Raw genomic sequence first — 6000 nt, forward strand, 5'->3', positions numbered from 1 at the left:
TAAAAATCCACAGTTTTAGCTGCACCATTCTGACACAATGCATCAAGTGGTTTGTGTTTAACAGTTACCATCAGCTGCACAAAAGGGCCCTCGCAGCAGGACTATGGCAAGCCAACCATAGGGTACGATTTTACTTCTCCAAACCGGGATGGGACCATTCGCCACAGCGGATTTGCCGCCGCCAATTAGCCACTGCCCTTTGATCACCGAGCATATCTAAACCTATAAAATTGTCATTATATTGGTTAAGGTAGTGTTTGTGTTGTTTCAGTAACAGCTTATTTTCATTACAGGAAATTTTTTTTAAGCTTGTATTTTTTTCCCCATTTACCCTCAAGTCTTCAAAATGGAAACAGAAATTATTAGTAAATGTGGAAATAAGAAGTTTTACCATGATGGTTTTATATATGTTTTTGATAAACTATCCAAGAGTGATTCAAGTATTAAGTTTTGGCAATGTGAACAAAGGGGCTGATGTAATGGACGGATCCACACCAAGAGTGGCACTGTGATAAAAACAATTAATGGACACACACATTCCCTTTCCGCAGCAAGTGTCCAAGTTGCGAAAATGAAAACAAGTTTAAAACGTCATGCAGAAGAATTGCGGGAAGTACCTAGTGTTCTTATTAATGAATATGTAGCTGATGTCCCTCAATCAGTCCTAGCATCTTTACCGATGACAAGCAGCATAAAGAAATTAATTTGACGAAAAAGGAATGATATTAGTTTAGTGCCACGAAACCCTACTGACCTTCACTATTTGGTGATTCCAATTACATACAAAGTATATAAGCCGGATAATGGAGCAGAAGAAAAATTTCTTTTGGCAGATAGTGGTCAAGGAAGTAATTGTATAATCATATTTGGGAGGGAATCTTAGATACATCAATTAGCAGAATCAACGTGGTACGTTCAACATAGCCCCTATTTTATTCTCAGGTATATTGTACTTTAGCAAAAAGACTTGATGGGGTTCATCTAATATTGTTGCTGAAAATGTGTTGCTGGAAAAGCGCAGCAGGTCAGGCAGCATCCAAAGAGCAGGAGAATCAACATTTCGGACATGAGCCCTTCAGGAATCTAATATTGTATATACTTCTACCAACGTATGTATACATGTTTGAAATGGTGAAGTCCTTGGTACCTTGGTGAAGTCCATTGTGACTTTGAGCAGGCAGCTATCAGTGCTATGAGAGAATGTTTTCCTGAAATTAAAATTAGGGGCTGTTTCTTTCATTTGGCACTAATTATGCATAGACATATTGCTGCAGTTGGAGCAACTCGTCAATACAACACTGATCCTGATTATGCTTTTAAAGCAAAAATGATAATTGCTTTGGTTTTTGCGCTACTTACTGACCTTGATACCTATGTAGAAGCACTCGCAGCTTTTTTGCTTCAAGAACTACAACCAATACTAGATAGGTTTGAATTTAATTATATTGGACTCTACAATAGACGTGGCAGTAGCTGAAAGGCACCTTTGTTTCCCCATGATATGTGGTTGGTCTATGAGAGAACAATAAATGATGAAGATCACACAAATAATCACGCTGAAGCTGCTCATCAGAGAATTGGCAAGATTTCTATATGGAACAGCTGATAGCAGGTTACCCACCACAAATAAAGCTAAAAAAAATTGAGACGCAGACAATAGAATTAAAAAAATTACTCTTGAATACGGTGAAAGAGATTGTTTGGAATATCTTAGAGGAATAGCACATAACTATCAAATGAACTAAAAAATGTCATTGTTTAATATTAATGTGAGATTTTACTGCCATTATAAAGGTTTTTAAAATATATTTCCTTTTTCTGGTTAAAGTTTGTAACTCATTTTTATATATAAACCAATAAAATAATATTTATTTTACCTCTTTTTTTAAATCAATATATATTATGTAGTTGTATAAATAAAGGGGATTGAGAAGTATGAAAGAACAGGTGGGAGGGAAAACAATCAGCACATATATATATTTCCGGTGGTGGATAGTCTCCAGAGGTCAAACGACCCCAGTGGAGAAACGTTGGTGGAGAACTGGCAGTGGTTAATCATCGGCAGCGAATGTGCTGTGGCGAATCGTCACCAACCCCTTTCCAAACAAACCAGCTGCCCATAATAAACATTGGTGGCATAAGCAGCTGGGGCTGTATCACCAGTTTTTCCAGACTGGTTTGGTGCTAAAACCTTATTAAAGTTCGTATGGAGGGGGGTGTGGTGCTTGATTTCCAAATTTAGTTGACCCCAGCAGCAAGAACTACATCCAGTGTCTGTATTTCTAGCTCACAGATGGACTCTGCTTCTTAAGTGTTGTCCAGCCATCCCTGGTTGAAAGTGTACATTTTGTTTGTTGGATGAGGGAAGGATCTGGCCCTATTGTTATACTGACATGGTCAAAATGTCTGCCAACAGCCAGGCTTGGAATTTCCTGAAATGATGTAAGTTTTGCCAAAATCTGAGCAGGAACTTTCTGAAAATCTCATCACCATTGGTTAGAAGAAAAAAAACATTATTCATGCACATTCCACACAGCATATTTAAATCATAGAAGAATAAAAACTTTTGAATCTTTAGCACAAATCATTCCCAAGTCTTGAAGATACATTTGCAACTATAGAAAATTCAAAGGCACAGTTGTTTTGGTCAGTGCTGAGTAAGTGGTACTTGCTATCCATTAGGCTGACAGCTCTCACAGGCTGTCTGCGGATATTTGAATAGTAACATGTGGTAATTGGGCATCTTAAACAGTGTGACACACTCAGACCTTTGTAGTCAGAAAAGGCAATACAGGGTGACCCCCGGATCCTCGGGTCCAGTTTCCGTAGTTTCAGTTATCCGTGGTTTACCGCGGCCTGAACATATTACAGGGAACCTTCCAGAATCTGCTGGGAAGGTACGTTTTCCCATTTAAATGAATGGATTCACACCTATCTGCAGTTTTGGGCTTCCGCGGTAGGTCTTGGAATGGATCCCTTGTGTTTGGGTGGGGTGGGGGAGCTACTGTACTGCAAGCTGAATTTTCCCTCAGGTGATGTGTTAGGAATGGAAGGCAATGGCTTCACTATTATTGCTAAAGCAAAATTTGGACCACTGTAACCTTCTGTGAAGAGAAATTTAAAGAATTCTTTTAAAGTACCAGGAATATGATGTTGGCCCTGGTTTAAATTCAGGAAAGCAACAATGGGCTGACCTTTGCATGGAGTGAACCTATGTTGGTGATCAGCAAGGATTTAGTGGGATGAAAGAAATTTGAATGCTGTATGAAACAGGCCTAATTCAATCATGCCCAACTTTGCATAATCTTTTTTGTCAAAATCTGGCATTGCACCAGGGTTAAACCATTGCTTCTATATATAAAATAGTGTCCATACTTCCATACCGCGACTGTAAGGCTATATAGCATGTGTTATGATGTAAGAGGCATGAGATAAAGACTTTTCATTGTTTCAGCATAAGTCCCCAGGCAATTGCAGGGTGAAGCACAAAGAATCACCCCGGTTGATGTGCCAAAAATGTGCTGATTTTTTTGAAAATGTTAAGATAACAAATGTTTACCTGATCTCAGGGAGTACTGCTTGGAAGGAATTATGAAGCCAGTATAAAAGAACTGTATTAAACTCAGAACATAGTCCTTAACAGATAGTGCATCAATGATCCTAGTAACGTTTAGTTGATATTGGTTCAGTTTCTCAGTCATGAGGATCAATGAATGTCTCCAAAGCAAGTTGCTGAATAGATATTTGGAGCAAAACAGTCAAAACTTGGATGACACATTTTTCTCATTATGATATGGTGATCTTGCAAAGATGAGCAGTTTTGTGATTCTTTGATAAAAATGTGTTTTATTCTAAATGTTTGGACTCACTGCAAAGCACTTCATCGGTAAAGAAGTCTTTTCTCCAAAGAGGTAGTGCAGCAAGTCAAACTGGGGTGGATTTTCAGCCTTCCTACTTGCAACAAAGACTTGCATTTGTATAGCAGCTTCAGTGTGATGAAGTGTTTTGAGGCACTTCACAAGAGTGTCACCAACAACATTTAGCTAGAGAAGGAGATGTTAAACAAGTGACTGAAATCAGGTTTTCCAAGAGCCTTAATGGAGAAAAGAGTTGGAGAGGTAGGGAGGTGGAGGCAATTCCAAAGCTTTTATCCTAGAATTCTGGAGTGACTGATTTAAAAACAAAATATAAGATGTGCAAGAAAACAGGAATGAAGAGTTGCAAATATCTTGTAGGTTTGTAAAGCTGGCATAGGTTACTGAGACAGAGGCTTGCAGCAGTCCTGTACTGCTTGGCTGAGAGTGGAGAGTATATTGGGCAGGAGAGGATTAGAAACCTATAACAAAGCATACCTGTTTTCCATATGTTAATTCCAAGAGAAATAAAATCAGGTATTGGCTTCTCTGAATGGTACCACTCACTGTTCTACCAAACCACACGATCCACTCCCCTTTACAGTGTTACCAAACTGCAGACAGGCTCTCCAGCTATAGCACGAGAATCTGCTTGATAATGTGAAAAATTGCCTGGACACGTACAACCCATTACAAGCAATTAACAGTGCAGCGATTATTGCCTGCTCTAGGAGGTTATTTGGCTACTGACCTTATTAAGGGCTTGGTCCATGCATGGACAAAACAGCTGAATTCCAGAGGTAAGCGACTATCTGACTGGTGATGGTATCAAGGACTGCGGGTGGAGAGTAAGTTGGACAGGAGAGGATTAGAATCCTATAACAACCTAACCCTAACCTGAACCCTATCACAATGGAACTTTAAAAAAGAGATTAGAAAGGAAAAAGAGTGCATGAAAAAGCATTGGTGAGTAGAATAAAGGAAAACACAAGGATGGTTGTTAAATATAAAAAGAACAAGATAATAACTAAGGAAAGATTAGGAGGTGTGAGGGACAATCTATGTGAGGCTCTGAGTGTGTGGCACAGTCCTCAATGAATACCTTGTGTTATTCTTCAGTTGGAAGACTGAAATATTAGAAGATATTAACATAGAAGAGGAGGTCCAAAGCAGTTCAGCATGCTTAAAAGTAGATAAATCTACAGCCCAGATGAGATATATCCTAGGCTGCTGAGGGAGGCAAGAGATATCAGTCATTTTCAAATCTCTGTGGCTACAATTGAGGTGCCACAGAACATAAGGACTGCTAACATTGTCACATTATTAAAAACAAAAGGAAGGGACAGACTAGAAAATTAAAGACTAGCCATTGGTGAGGAAGCTATTAGAAAGAATTCTGGAGGGACAGAATATATCTACACTTGGATAGAATTAATCAGGAGTAGTCAGCATACATTTGTTCAGGGAAGGTCACATTTGAGAAGTTTGATATAAGTTTTTGAGGATTTATCCAGGGATATTGACAAGAGTGATGCATTTGAATAGGCCTACATGGACTTTAGCAAAGCTTTTCACAGGTCCCGCATGGTAAAACGGTCAAGAAAGTAAGAGCGCATGGGATTCAAGGCAAAGTGGCACAACTAATTGAAAATTGGCTGAGAGGCAGGGAGCAGAGCGTGATGGTAGAGTGATGCTTCTGCATCTGGATGTGTTTCTCCAGTGGGGTTGTGTAGGGCCCACTACTAGGGCCATTGCTATTTGAGGAGTACATTAATGATTTGAACATAAAGATAGGAGCATGATAAAGGAGATTCTGATGACATAAAAATCGGTTAAGATACCATATAGTGAGGAGAATAATTGTAAACTGCAGGAATTGAATTGAATTTATTGTCACGTGTACCGAGGCACAGTGAAAAACTTTGTCTTGTGAGCAATACAGCCAGATCACAGAGTTAAGTAGCATAGATAGTAAATAATAGGTAATCAGCGACAAAGACAAAAACACAGGTACAGGCAAATGTTAAGAGTTTTTGAGTCCATTCAGTATTCTAAAATTAGTAGAGTAGAAACTGTTGCGAAACCAGCTGGTGCATGTGTTCAGGCTTCTGTACCTTCCCTCCAATGGTAGAGGTTGTAGAAAAAC

This window comes from Hemiscyllium ocellatum, chromosome 25 (assembly GCF_020745735.1).
Source record: "Hemiscyllium ocellatum isolate sHemOce1 chromosome 25, sHemOce1.pat.X.cur, whole genome shotgun sequence".
Classification (NCBI taxonomy): domain Eukaryota; kingdom Metazoa; phylum Chordata; class Chondrichthyes; order Orectolobiformes; family Hemiscylliidae; genus Hemiscyllium; species Hemiscyllium ocellatum.